General features: G+C 44.2%; 1 long non-coding RNA gene across 1 annotated transcript in view; it reads left to right on the forward strand.

The window, feature by feature from the left end:
* The first annotated feature begins 1,506 nt into the window (after positions 1-1,506).
* The window catches only part of LOC140218393 (uncharacterized), a 143,121-nt gene continuing 128,908 nt past the window's right edge, over positions 1,507-15,719 (forward strand). Inside the window, exon 1 of the long non-coding RNA XR_011894660.1 lies at positions 1,507-1,734. This is a non-coding gene — a long non-coding RNA (uncharacterized lncRNA). The remainder of the gene's footprint in view (positions 1,735-15,719) is intronic.

Genomic DNA, 15,719 nt, shown 5'->3' on the forward strand with positions numbered 1-15,719 from the left:
GGACGGGGCAGGGGTGTTTGGGAGGCGGGAAAACTGTGGGACGACGCGGCGGCTTTTGGCTATCTTAAAGCGGCGGCATTCTTTGACGATGGCGTCGACGGTAGAAACGTCGTTATAGTCGAGCAAATTAAAGGCGTCGTCCGCGATGCCTTTTAGGATATGGCCCACCTTGTCAACCTAGATCGTGTGCTCGTCGACTTTCCGGCAAAGCGCGAGCACTTCCTATATGTAGGAGACATACGATTCGGTCGACGACTGGACACGAGTGGCAAGCTCTTTTCGCGCAGCCTGTTGGCGACCTGACGGGTTGCCAAATAGGTCGTGAAGCCGCTCTTTGAAAATATCCAGCTGGAGAGCTCAATCTCTGGGCGCGTAACCAGACACACGGTGTCCTGTCCAGATAAAAGATCGCATTGGCAAGCATGATGGTAGGGTCCCAGTGGTGGCTTTCGCTAACACGCTCATACATGCTGAGCGAGTCGTCGATGTCAACGTGATGTTGGGCGGAGAATGTCTCAGGATCACGGAGACTTGGAACCGTAACGTACGTTGTGGTTGGTGCCGCAGGTGTAGTTGGCGACGGGGTGGTTCCATCGGAAGCCATGGCTGAGAAGACGACGGTGCGGCCGCTTCGGAGCTCCGTGGCGAGGACGGCGAAATTTTGGGGCTAATACTGGCGCGCAAGACTGAGAGCATCTGGCCGGACTTTTTTACGTACATGCTTGTGAATTATTATTTAATAATTTATTGTATAGTCGTGACAAATAACGTAAGTTATTATACACATGTTTAGTGGCTCAACCTTGATGAAAACTGGCATCGAAACATACAGTAGCTGTCAGACATGACCTTTAGGGTTAGAGCATGCAAATCTGTTTCAGCAATGTTGCAAGACCTGGGCTAATCAGCTCGCATACATCCCCACATGACAATAACTTAAAATAGTGCAGAAACGTCATTCCTAACCCTGTAATGCCCACGGTATCGTCCTTGTTACGCTGTGTTTACTACCTCTCAATTCTAGTTTTCACGCGGGAAATTTACAGCATAGCCTAGAGTAGCGTTTTTTTTTATACGCTCAAGCGAATATTCATTTGTAGATTCTACACGAAATAAGCTCTTACTAAAATATAATTTATTATTATTTTTTCGCGTGTGGGCTCTTTCAGAAAAAAAAAGTTGAACAAGTTGTACTAATTTTTCCTAATGTTAAATTTTCTTTCGGTATTACAGGGTAATATGATAAAGCAGTCTGTGTACTAATATAGGCGCCTGTTCGCTGTGCTGGGTTTGCATGCCGGTTCCTGTAGTCGCGCTAACTCATTCAGCCGTACATGCGCGTACATTGTCACCACGTATACGAGAATTATTTAAGCGGCCAAAGGAGGGTGTAGATCTTGATCAAAGATCACACCACCGAACCCTCGAGACCACTTATCTTGAATAGGCGAATTCAACCGGAAACCTAGCTGACGTGCTTCCTTCAGCCGCGACTGAAGGAAGCAGTTGCGTTGCAGGGACGGGTCACCTCGAGTTGCTTGCTTTCTTTTTATTGAAAAAAGTGACGATTACGAAATACCGGTCTTTTGGATTGAAGCAGTGAGAAATCTAGCTCGGACGGCTACAGGGAAGCTAAAGCTCGGTGAAAACGCGCCTTCCATCGTCTGCTAAACAAGAGAGCCGATGTTGCGAACCCTGCAGAGGCGGCCGTCGACAACCCTTCAGCTAAGAAAGGTGAGAGAAAAGCCGCTTGATTAGGCTATGCCAGTTCATGCGTCAAGGGGCGTTGCACAACGTTTTTTGTGCGGCGACAATGACAGCCGCTAAAGTGTGGCATGCGGTGGTGTAGTTTGCATGAAATACCGAGCCAAGAACAGCCAGCTGCGCCGACTGCGTGAGAGCCCCAAGGCTGTTTTGAGGCATTATGATCAATAGTTACTAATAAATGGTATCTTGTGTGTGCTTCACTTGAATAGGCAACCACATTGCGCGGCGTGGTTGAGCGAGTAATTTGCATTTTTTTTTCTTTCTCGGGACGCCTTTCACAGCCTCCACTTTAGAAATCATCTAGGAGGCTCCTAAATCTACGAACTCTCTTGGGTATCACACCTGGGCCGTTTTGATAAGGTCAACTTTGTAATACGTTCTGATGAGCATGATCGTGATTTTTTTTTTAGAGAAGATGCAAGTCTTCCATTAAAGATTGTAGATAGTGAAGTGTATGGCAAGTCTCAGGTATGTGAAGCGAATACACTGAATATATCGAATCGAAGAGTTTACAATGTACTAAAAGATTTCGGGCAATGGCGGAACAGAGAAATAGGAACCTTGAAGAGGTGGAGAGCTCCCTTACACAGCCTCACTATGATCCACGTATGACTTTGGTATACATTTTGCGGGTTGGTACAGGTGTATGAATTTTTCTTCCAGTAGTTATCGATCGGGTTCTTATTCACCGAATCAACGGAAGTACTGTTCGTAATTCTTCGGGCAGGCGTTGGTGGGGCATTTGAGCTGATAAGGTTTTCAGCGTATCTATCGACAAGCTCGTTTCAGCCTGCATAAAGCAGCCCCTCTCAGCCATGCAGGACCAACTGGAGAAGCGCCGAATTAAGAAAATAAATTATCGGAAACTGGCCTACATGAACATCAGCGTGAGCTGCTATAAAGACCCTGCTGCGTTATTTAGGTGATAAATGGCTGTGTGACCAGTTGTGACTGTACACTCTGGGAGGTAGAATGTACTAGTGGGATGTTGACACTATGTATCACTATGCAACGCCTTCACAGTCGGTTTGACAAAGCCCACAGAGACAGTTCTGTTTTTCCCCCGCTTTTTATCTCACTTTTCGCACCGTCTTTCCCTTCAAAGCTAAAGTGTATATAGCCAACCGGAGGTGTGCTCTCTATAGTTTATCTCTCGCTCTCCCGATGTCTCAAGATCAGAGAAAAAGCGACGGCTCTCAGTTATGTCGCATCATGTCGTGCAACAACACCAAAGAGCATTCTTCTTACGCGACACAGCCAGAGTATCTGCATGCTCTGGCTAGAGCTTGAGAAATCCAGAGATAGGGGTTGAGCAAGGGCTCTCTGCTGAAGACCGGTGTTCTTCGGTGGTCTGCAAGCCTCTGTGCATCTGCCAAATAATTTAAGTAATAAATATGGCAGTGTATCTTCTCATGTTCGAATGGACACACAACAACCGTCCACCGTAAATGAGGTGCAAGTATTGTAATGCCCCGCATGTTCTTCGTAGTTGCCTCCATTCGTTAAGCACCATTTTATGACGCTTTTTATAACTGGTATATTGTTAAGCGAAACATTAAGCTATTTTCCGCCAGACTGCAGGTACTTGCTTTTGCAGAATAGGTTGGTCCTGCACATAGTGCAAATTGGCACCGGGGGAGAGAGAAAGCAAGGACAGGAAAGCCCGGGAGGTCAACCAGAAGAGCACCCGGTTTGCTACCCTACAGTGGGGGTGGGGAAATGGGAATAGCAAGAGGAAAAAGGGAGAAGATAAGCACTGACTGCGTGTGGGGATATAGTGGAAAGCGAGGCGTCCCGCCGCGGCACGTGATGTATGCAAGTGCAGACGTCAGCTCCAACTTGGACACGCCGCCGTCTTCAAGCCATCCTCGGCATTTCATCGCCTTTACTCCATCATGACCATTCCACCATGATCATCGTCGTCATCCTGTCGTTGTGCACTCACGCTTATTCCCTTGTCGTCAAGCCGAGGTCATAATACATGGAATATGTCGTTCGAGAGCAATAAATTTTTGTTAGGCAGTGCACTTCCTGGTGACATTGGGGCCAACTTGGTCGTGTTTTGCATACCTGCAAATGGTCGTAAAGTAGGAACAGCGCTTTTCTAAATCACAAAGGAAAGCTTTTGGTAAGCTGCTCAGCACGGCGTGTGAGATCAGCGTAATTCTTTTTTTCGAGTAATCCAAATTGCTGAATGCCACATTGCTCTAAATCCTATCTTCATAAGTACGTAGAACCTCCGGCAACCCGTGCCACACTGCTGCGTCATCTTTAGTAGGTTGCTACGACAGCCATTTTTCGTTAAATATACTAGGCCAGAACATTGCACCGTTAGCTCTAATCACCTCATAGCACGCATAGAATTTGATGATTGCGATGTCTCGTTATCCGTGGGCGTGCAATCTTGCAGGCGCTCATTTAAGAAATTGACATTTCTCTACATTGTATCTCCTATGAAATTGCGAATTTTTGCCCATTGTGACTCGCCCGCTCAACATACCTGGAGTTTTTTATTTGATGCATTCAAAGTGGGTAAAGTCTGCCAGACAGACAGACAGACAGACAGACAGACAGACAGACAGACAGACAGACAGACAGACAGACAGACAGACAGACAGACAGACAGACAGACAGACAGACAGACAGACAGACAGACAGACAGACAGACAGACAGACAGACAGACAAAGAACTTTAATGACAAGGTCCTGAGAAGCTTTGCCCTAGGGCAGAGCTGCGGGCCGCTCCCACGTGGGGACTGGTAGGCCGAGCCTAACCGCCGCATCGTGGGCTCTCTGGACAGCCCAAGTTTGACGTGCATATTCTGAGCTCCGGATGGCAGAGCTCCATTCTTGTTCTGTGATGCGATTGGGTTCCTGTAAGGAGGGGCATCGCCAGAGCATGTGTGCGAGATTGCTAACAGCCCCACAGTCGGGGCAAGTAGAGCTGAAAGCCTCTGGAGTGATCGTGTGGAAAAGGGCCAGGTTTGGATAGCACATCGTCTGAAGCATGCGTAAAGTGGACGCCAGAGGTCTAGCCAGTTTGATGTGAGGGGCAGGATAAGTCGATATTCGTCTGCCAGTCTGCCAGAAATATGTCACCATTGATGGGATCAGACTCGGCCTTCTAGCAAAGACGCTCAATACTATAATCATTCGGCGACAATCGCACGCACGCTTCTCTGGTGCTCAAATCGCTCTTCGAAACGCCTGGCGTGTACGTCACGCGCCAGTATATTGCATTCTATCTCCGTGACAGCTAGCCCTTCGAAATGCTGTGTTTAACTGCACTGCTTTCAGGATTGGCCAGTATTTTTTGTTAGATACTTGCGAAATGGGTGAAGTTCGTCTGTAATGCTTTGATACAGAAATGCCACGCGGCTATGGGCGAACTTCATGAATGCGAGGCTGGCGTCAAAATTAGTCTGCGACTGTGTTCTCCTCTTCAAAGTTAAGACGCATTCTTTCTTTCCAAACACTCTGTAGAGCACACAGGGTAGAGAATGTCACAGTAGCATCTTTTCGACCTTTCACTGACTTTAGAACTTGGCACGTGACGCGCTGCACATTGTACATGTTGTAATTAAAATTGAAAGGAAATGCAACGCGACCAAGTTGTCACAAACGTCACTGACTTCTTTATAAGTAGTTTCAATTTTGGGATAGTGCCTGCGTAGTTGAACGGGAAATCGGAAAGAAAACTCACGCAGAAACTCCTGTAGGAGTTTTCCAAGTATGCGTAAAAAAATTAAATTATGGGGTTTTACGTGCCAAAACCACTTTCTGATTATGAGGCACGCCGTAGTGGATGACTTCGGAAATTTCGACCACCTGGGGTTCTTTAGCGTGCACCTAAATCTAAGTACACGGCAAGTACGCGTAAGGATTGTACCATTCGGTCATATTCGTGCATCCTTATGTTAGTACCGATGTTACGAAACTTGGCCAGCCCAGAACAAACGGCAGCGCTGTGGCGACACAAACGGGTGCGGACGGCGGAGCCAGGTGCGCTGATGATGACATTCCGATAATTATAAGCCGTTATCGCTGTTTAGCGCCTTATCCATCCGCGTCGAACCATTGACCAAATGCACTCGGGTGGCGGCTTCGCAGGACACCGCCGTGCGGGCCGTACCTTGAAAGCGATCTGCGATGACGACAAAAAGTGCCAAGTGCTGATAGCTTCGCGCGCTGTGTTTTCGCCGCTTACTAAGCGTTGGAGGGAGACGCGTGGGCCCCTATCTTGAAAGCGATCTGCGAAATTGGCAGAGCAGTGCGTGTGCGGAGAGCTCCGTGAGCGCTGTGTTTTCACCGCTTCGTTGGCGTTGAAGCCAGAGGCCGCGGGAACGTGAATCCGCTCGCTGATACGGGGCTGTCCCGAAAGCGGTCATCTTACGGGACGGAAGGAAGGGCGGTTTTCTCGTTGGGTAATCACCGAAATCGTAAAGCATTTAAAAATCTAACTCGCTCATTCGAATCAGCCTTGTATGAACAAAATAACTCATCTATGAAGATCCTGTGGACGTCCAACCTTCCGTTTTATTAAATCCTCTTTCCTTTCAACACCGCCTAACCAGCGCTAGCTATTTCACTAAGGCTTTTGTGTGTAACTTCTCCTAAGGGTAACTTGTCGTAAGGAATAAAGTAAAACACGGGGTTTAACGTTCTAAATCTTCACATTGGGTTATTGAGGAATGCTGTAGCTGAGAGGTTCAGATTAATTGTGGCAACCAGAGGTTCTTTAATTTGCGTAGAAAGAACGGCACAAGGGGGCTCTTGCATTCCCTCTGCATAGGAATGTGGCCACGTGGCCGGAAATAGAGCTCCCAACCTCATGTTCAGGCCACTCAGCCATCGTGGCGGGTGCAACATTTTTTTTTTTTTAATAAACGCGGTTAACCACCGCGACGCATATTGCACGGGGGGAAAAGCAAGATGGAAGCACTTTATTCGTTCGAGTTTACCTCCAACATGAGCAGTTATCTGATGATATGAGATAAATGCCGATGATATAGTAGTGTAAAAATGCAGATGAGGGAATGAAAACATAAGAAAATTGATACGTCTTGTCTAAATACGCGACATTCGACATGGAACAACAAATTTTTTTGTCTTTAAATTCGTAGGTCATTAGGCATCGCATGATTTGTTATGTCACACTTGCTAGGCTACATTTCATTTTTTGTTTTAAGGTTTTATTGATTCGTCAGTTACAGACGTATTCAGCAGGTAGCGCGGAAGATGGCAAAGTAGATTATCTTCGGCATCCATGCCTCTCTAGAGGGGACAGGCTCATAAATTTTCATAAGCGCTACGTCCGCTGGACAAGTTAGTTTTCTCATTTCGGTATTGAATTATCAGTGGTAGTAATTATTCATTTTAATAATAAATGATTGCTTTGCTTCAAGCTGACGTGGACTATAATTTTGATATACATGTCCCCTCGTTTGTGAACGCGAGCCTTATGATTACTGCCTTCGGGATAGGAACTCACTGCCAACATGGTTAGCGTCTCAGCACTAAAGGATGCTCACGCGAGAGTGGCTTAAATCACAATGGATCCGCGGAATCACACATTCATGATTTTACTGCGCAGGACACATTCCTCTAATGCAAAATCTCGGTTGTCGTTAGGCTTCGACTAATTTTTAAGCTGGAAAAAATAGCAAGGTTTTCCATAACAGGCCTTTGCTCGAGGAGCAGTACGTGGTGTCAGTTGTACCTTTATATTCTCTCGCCTGACATTATTTTTAGAAGTCTGAATGTTGAGCTTGTGCAGTTCATAATCAATATGCTATCTATATTCGTAAACATTGTATAAAGTAGGCATCACGCAGAACTACCAAGAAAGTTATTTAAACAATAAATATCTTGGGTCCTTCATTGGTCAACGCCTTCGCACCAATGGCCAGATAGGGTGTCATTCGAAGTCTGACTGCTATAAATCTGCTCTACGTACACAAGTCAAAAGACGTAGGCGTAGGCGCTGCTATATATATGAGAACTATAATTTAACGACTACCTTCGTATACCTTAATGAGGCCCTGTCTTGATGCCTTCATTATGTTTCACATTTACTTGTGACTCTTTCCCTTTTCGTTGGGTCATTACTTGGTGTAGTTAATCATACCATCATGTAAAAAAAAAAAAAAAAAAAAACTTTCACGAAAGGGGGAAATAGCGTTGCTTTAGGTAAATAGGAAGCTCTATTTTGCAAGCTGCTCTCCACATAGTTCAATTTCTAGCTAATTTCGAAACTGCTAAAGAAATTCAGGTGCCGATATAGCAAAGTGTCAAACATCGTAAGCATTTGCTCATTAACATATTTACTTATTTATTTATTTATTTATTTATTTATTTATTTATTTATTTATTTATTTATTTATTTATTCACTTAGTCATTTAATTAAACGGGCGGTTACTAGTATATTCATAAGTGTGAGGCGCAGAGAGTAGAAGATGAAAAATTTTTGTGTAACGCAACTGGCTAATGGTGAAGTGAGCTTTATCAGTGCAAATTATTGCTTCACGCGTAGCTAGGCCGAATGGAGCACCGCAGCATCCAATTTTTGCGAAGCATGAGGGGCCAGATTTCGGCCATGGAATGGCGAAGCCATGTAGATGAGCTGTGTAGATGAGTGCAAACTCAGTTGAGACGAGAACACCGAGTGGATGGAGGTCGTTTTTTAGTGAGAACTTTTGCTCTGGCTTTGACAGGTCTGTAGGCGCTGACTAAGATGAGAAAACAGCAAAGGTTTGTGTCGGACATTTCTGACGAATGTCGCACATATATTTCATATATGTGCGACAGCAAGAGCGAACACACGCGAAAATGAAACTGTCAACCCACTGTCAAGAATGCGGCTGTGCGCCGGTGTATGCATCCTACCGGGTTCTTGCGAAGCACAATGATAAAGACGTGCGAGAAAATTTATTGAGGCTCAGGCTATCTGGCGGAATAGAGACACGTGTGTTAGTGCCCCTTCAATCGACTTGTTAGATAAGGAGACGGCTTTTTTGGATGGGTAAGATTTGGATAAGGTGGCGCCACTGTGCATGGGTTGTATAGGTGTATTTCCTAAATATCAAGTTGTTGTAGTTAGCGCATTGTGTTGTCGTCTCCCTTCCGTCTTTGTTTGCTGGCGCTAAATATGCTTTGAGTTTAGCGACACGCCCAACAAATGGCAATGCTGAAACTGTAGTTTGGAGAGTTTCTGCCTTAACAATGTATTTTCCGTTACGTGTTTTCAGAATGTTTTTCTCTTTATTGATCATACCTATTTAGCCAAGTAATTATGTACGCCCAATCATTTATTCGCATTCTTCGTGAACTCTGAGCAATCTCCTAAGCACTGTAGCTGGAAAAATAGGAAGGATACATTGTCACGTACTCTGCAACTTTTATATTTTGTGGATGTACCTCTATGTCGAACTAGGGTCTGTATCCAAGCCAGTTGGTTCGGCAGCATTTGAAGGCAGGTAAAGCGCAAATAAAACACTCACAGCGGGAAATATAATCACTGTAAATAAGCACCCTGTACGTCCTCGTTCTTTCCGCTGCCCGTGTTTTAGCTCCGCTTTACCCTCCCTAAAAGACGCTAATTTTCGTGTAATACATGGACATTTTTACCGCGAGAGGAAGGTGCCTTGAGGAAAAGAGAATTTGTGTTACATTTGACAGTGGAGCGAAAAGTGGGAGGTAATAGAATAGGAATAGGAACAAAAAGCAGTAAATGTAATATTCCATTTCAGTGGCCACACATGTACCACACTCACGAGCATAATTTGATTGCATGAAACATAGAAACAGATGTAGCAAGTAGACATGCAGGAGAGCTTCGCACACTTGTGCCACGTGATTATACGTTTGTACAGAATACGAACAACTTGGACTAACTTAATTTGATGGGAATGCTCGCGGCATTTTCACATGGGATGTTACGGCGTTACACGTATCGGTATTAGTCCGTTTTCCTTTAATTAAAGATAAGAGCTCCAAGGTTATTTTTTATAGATGCTCTCATTATGGGGGTTGTGCATATCGTAAAATAAACTGTGGGAGAATAAGACGATCCTCGGAAGCATCACTTGAGATGGAGGAATTAGCCATCCTCTTGGTTCTAATTATAATGAGCCCTCATTCGAAGTCGTGTGCTCTCAGTATGCCAGAAATTAACTTATTCTATTGCGCCTCCGAGACGGAGGCTGGAAAATGCAAGATAGGCACGTTCATGGTAAGAACAAAGAACTGATATCCGAGTTCTTAATAGGAGACGAGTATAATTGACAAAACATTTTTTTCGACACACGTCTCTCCCGAAGGACATTCGAAAGTGTATTTTCTGATTGAACAGCCATTCGGTTGTATGCACGTTTTCGCTTCGCTACAACACAACAAAAAGTGCAACGAGCAAAAGAAAGAAACCTCCAGGCAGACTTCTGAAATGAGTGCATTGGCTCCATTTCTGCTTTTTGTAAAACTAGTCCTTTCACATTTCTTGCTGTTGTCGGCAGTGGCGTAGCCAGAAATTTCGTTCGGAGGGGGGCTCAAGTTGCAACTCGGCCTCCTCCTTGAGAGGAAGCTTTAGGTCGGGTGCTCCTATCTAAATACATGTAGAAGGTGAATTCGTTTTTCTTGGCAACCACTGCACCAAATTTGACGACGTTTGTTGGATTTAAAAGGAACACTTAAGATATACTCAGTTCTGGTCTCAAATTTTTCATTTAGTTTGTCAATTTTATATTAAAAATTAGCAAAAAATCGGAAATTTTCAGAAAACGAAACTTTCACGTTTAAAACTCTAACTCAACAATAGAAAATAATGTCACAATTCTGTGAATCGCATCTAATAGTACATCTACCGCGGAGAAAATTGATATGCTACAAATGAATCTAAAAAAATATAGTATTATCGAAATACGGCTTTTGCAGAACCCTTGTACACCACGTAATCAATTCACGTAAAGTACAAATTGACGTACGAAATTTGTCCGCTTTGAATCTTATAATAAATGCTGTTTGAAGAACCGCGATATCTGTTCTTGATGCAAAGGTATTAGTTTGTAAACGTCGTGCTTCTATTTTTTTCGCACTTTCGAATTTTTCAAAATATTTTAAACAAAATTCAGGCCCTAAATTGAAATTCCGCTTCCAACACATACTAGAATTTAACTTTCTCTCTCAAATGCAACAAATTTCAATAAACGCGATCCAGCGGTTATCTCAGAAAAGCGTTTTTGCGTTTTACATGTATTTGAATAGGACGCGTTGGTGTTGGGCCCGAGCTAACCCTTCCTCTTAAACAATTTGTCGAGGGATCAAATACATCAATTATAACTCCATCGCCATTGCCAAAGATGCTGCAAACGATTTCTTGAACGCTACGCACTGTGAAAACAAGTAATATATGTATTTTTTCATAAAAAGATATACTCGTATGTTCCAAAAATTGTGCCCGACATAACTGCATGATATCAATGCTTCCACGTTTTTGTCTATTTAATAGGAAAATATCTCACAATCGTTAGGCCTATATCAGTTCGAAACCAGCAAACCAGTGCATGCCACTAATATGAAACATGTAAAGGCCATAAAATGGACAAGTTGAGGACAAATATGTTAATGAAACTTTGTCATTCAGGAACCTTGTTCACATTTTTGTACATATGCTTGACACTGTCATTCATTCCAATGTATTACGCAGGAGCAGCTGACACCGGTTGTGTATCGTAACTGCACCGAAATTATTCTCCCAACAGAGAGCACGTATATAAAGCCGTTCTGCAAAATATACAAGGGCGAGTCGAATGAAAGTGAGCCAATGCGAATATACGACGAACGGGGCACTTTATTTAAAGGTAGTCTCCATGATCATTTAGACATTTGTCCCATTGACTAACGGGTGGGGTGATTCCCGTCTCATTAAACTCCTTGGGTTGCTGCTTCAAAAGATCTGCAACTGACTCTTTCACGTCCTCGTCCGACACGAATCTGTTTCCCTTGAGCTGTTTTTTTTTTTTTCATTTGTCCCAAAATGTGGAAGTCGCAAGGCGACATGTCTCAGCTGTATGGGGGATGTTGCAGCGTTTCCCACTTGCACTTTGCCAGTTTTGTATTAACCACCTCAGTGACGTGGGGACGGGCATTTTCGTGGAACAATTAAAAATTAAATTATGGGGTTTTACATGCCGAAACCACTTTCTGATGATGAGGCACGCCATAGTGGGGGACTCCGGAAATTTCGATGTTCTTTAACGTGCACCTAAATCTATGTACACGGGTGTTTTCGCATTTCGCCCCCATAGAAATGCGGCCGCCATGGCCGGGATTCAATCCCGCGACCTCGTGCTCAGCAGCCCAACACCACAACCACTGAACAACCACGGCGGGTGTAATCAGAGATTTCTAAATACTTTTGTTTATTCCAGACACTTCTGTAGCTAAAATTGTAAGCAAGCTTGTGCTCTGATGTCATATCTATAATTAAACCCATGAATTTTGTACTGTACTAATTTCTTTCCTATTTGTTTCTGATTTATTTTGAAATTCGTCCCCGGTTGTCTCAGTGTTTTCTAAATAGTTCTAATTACTTCACACAACTCCAATAACTCGACTTGTAATCACACTTATGCTCTGATATCATATCTATATCTAAACCCTTAAATTTTGTAGTTTGCTATCGTTTTCTATTTTTTCTTTTTTATTCTGAATTTCTTCCCTGGTCGTCCTAGGAGGTGAACCGGATGTGCTGCGCAAGTAACAAAAGTGTTACTAGATGAACATACCACTAAAAAAATAAACTGTGGTCTTTCGTGTGCCAATACTACGATTTGATTATGTGGCATGTTGCAGCCCGGGACTGCGCAGTAATGTAGACTATTTGGTGTTCTTTAACGAGCACATAAATGTAAGTACACGAGCAGCTCTGTTCTCGTCGTAATGCGGCCGCCATGGCCAGCATTGACCGTGTGATCTGGGGCTCAGCTGCGCCATGCCATAGCCACCGGACTTCTGCGATGGGTGAATTTCTATCTGCATTCGCACGAGAAGGTCATAGCCTGCGTCAAATTTTGCTGCTTCCGCTACCACCGCTTTAGTGAGGCCGCCGTTTAGTGATGACGCGGCTGCGGAGAACACGCTGGTGACGGCGAAACGGCCTGATCAATCATGCAGCGATAAGCAGTCTGAAAAGACGAGGAATCTTGTAAGTATATAGTTGCACGTCTCATATTGTGGCGGCAAGATATGCACCTCGCACTCTGTACAAAATAGATCCGCACACATCAAGGAAAGAATTGATGTGTGTGGACCGCAGATTAGAATATCAGATAAGGTAAGCATACGTGTTGGGCTTAGATTGTCGCACCCATCCATTTTCTTTCGGGGAACTTTTCTTGAAAGCCACAAACACTCACTACGTCGTTATTTATGTGATTAATTTGACATCATGGGGGGGGGGGGGAAGGCATGGAACTCTCTAAACCTATACCAAATCTCCTGTTTGTTATGCGGCATCAGATGAGTCTGTCTGATTTCAAGGTATACAATAATGTCACCGAGGATACTTCAATCGCAAATATTTAAGGTCACATCAGAACACATAATGTGGGGCCCGTGTTTATAAAAGCTCCTTTCCATTCAAGTAAGGGCCACAAATGCCTACGGTTTCAATAGAAATATAGAAGATGACGCAAAATAACATACTATTTTGGTCTCCTTATACTGCGGCCAGTGAAACAGGAAGGCAGCAGATAAGACGTTTCCTATGGCGTCGTGTATACTCTCATTTTATTCAGACCACTGTCTTGGCAATATTGATCCGACGACCACAGGATATCATCTTACGGAACGAGCTCTAACATTATGATGTAACGGGAGTCATCTTCGCAGTTACATTTGTATTGCGGTCAGTACAGATGTTAACGTCGCATTTCTTGATCGATACTAGTCATCTGTTTAATCAATAACTCCAAGTATAGGGCCTTTCTTCTCATTTGTCACAATCCTTACAGAGTGGCATGTAGGCGAAAATCTACGGTGTCTAATCATTTTGCTTTTTGATAAGGAACTTTCTCTCTCTCTCTCTCTTCGAGTGTAGGTGGAACACGCTGCATAATACAGTGCCATGGCATACGGGAATATTTCTATCCATCGGAAATATTACGGTGATAGGCCGGCGGCGGCTTCATTTGTTTCATCGACACTGTTGATCGCCTTCTTGTCGCGACGTTTGAGAAAGCAGAAAAATTTTGTTTTACGCTTTTACTCGAGCTATTTATTGCGATGAGCATTTCTAGCCTATTTCCGTGACTTTGTGTCTAGCTATCCATCTAGCGTCTTTAGGCTGCTTTCTCTTAAATAATAAAAAATGAGACCTTTAATATTTCCCCAGTGGTGGGCGGCTTCCAACCCATGCTGCACAAGTTCAAGCACAGCAGCCCGATGCTTTAGCGCTATATTACCCTCAACGCCTGTGGACGGCGACACAGTATTTCTCATTGTTAGCACGCACTGGCGAGCCACAGGGTGAATATCCGAGGCCACGCAAAGCGAGGAAAACTTCGCGAGCTCACCGCTGGGTGGGGCAGCGTGTTCAGAGCGAAGCGCGCGACAGGAGCCCAGCTGCGGTATACACAAAACAAGGCCCTCTCAAAACATATTCGTGGGGTCGCGACAACAAGGGTGTATTCCACCTACTTCTCGACTGTGCCAAGCACCCCATACAGAGGCAACGTATTGACCAAGTGCTGCGTTTAATTTACTCGCATCGGTCTCTCTCACTTGCCAAAGTAATAGGACCACGGCCTTCAAAAGCGCATCACAATGCTACGGAAGCATTCCAACCGTTCCTTTGAACACGCCGGCATTAGTGACGATAACTGACTCTACTGCATCGTGATCAATTGTCTCAATCGTGCAAATCGTGCATTTAAAGCATGTGTATCCCAGCATTCGCGCACTTCGCTGCAAATGAGAACTTCTCCAAAGAGACTTTCGCTCTGAGTGTGTTAGACGTCTTTCGGTATTAGTTTTTAAGAATTACCTGATACAAGTAGTCATATTTACTTTAGTGTTTATCCTTTATTACCGATCAAGCGAAAAGTGGTAGCCTTCGCCACCAAACTGCGACAACAACTCCTCTGCATATTTTCATCTCAATTAAGAAAAAAAAAGAGAGGGGGAGTTGACGCGCCCGCCGCTAGATGGCTCAGGGCATCGAAAAGGAAGTGCGAGGGGAGAGTCCGGCTCATGACGCTCAAGACGCCCATGACGCGCTTCGGGGCTGGCAAAACGGCGTGTCACTGCATTGTTTGAATACTAACCTCATTAACGTTGACAGTCATCTCCGGAAGGGTCCTGCAGGAGTTTTTTTTTTCTATCTCAGAAATACGCCTTTCCTACAAGATACAGGTTATCATATTTTTTGCTGCAATATGGCATTACTATAATTCGTCTGCCTTTAAAGAGCTGGCAATGCTCGAAGACACAAGCATTTATAGGCACAGACATATCGCGCAACACGTATTTTCCAGAAGAAAAGGCGGAGCCGTCCATAACAAAGGTAGTCTGCGCCATACTGGTACATGAAGCTACATTAAGAAGAGGGAATCAACTTTAGATGCACCCTTTTGATAATAGTTCTCTGCCGAGAATGGACGATAATGATGATGTTGGTGTTAACATGAGAGACAGCGTAATAGTTTTAAGGGAACATGGCATTGAGTTGTGCATGTTGTTTAGGGCAACTCATAGTTAAAATTACAGCAGTTCCTTTTTGGTTTTGTTCAGTGAGTGACCGAATGGAGTTTTAGCAAGCTCTATTGCCGGACACTTTTCGGAACGCGTTCAGTATTTTTATAGACAACCCCCGTCACTGTTCTGCCAGCATTTAACGCATTCTTGAATTCACTTTCAAATAACAGGTAATAGCAGTCACTTGATTGAAAGGTTGGAT

Source organism: Dermacentor andersoni, chromosome 5, assembly GCF_023375885.2.
Source record: "Dermacentor andersoni chromosome 5, qqDerAnde1_hic_scaffold, whole genome shotgun sequence".
Taxonomy (NCBI): domain Eukaryota; kingdom Metazoa; phylum Arthropoda; class Arachnida; order Ixodida; family Ixodidae; genus Dermacentor; species Dermacentor andersoni.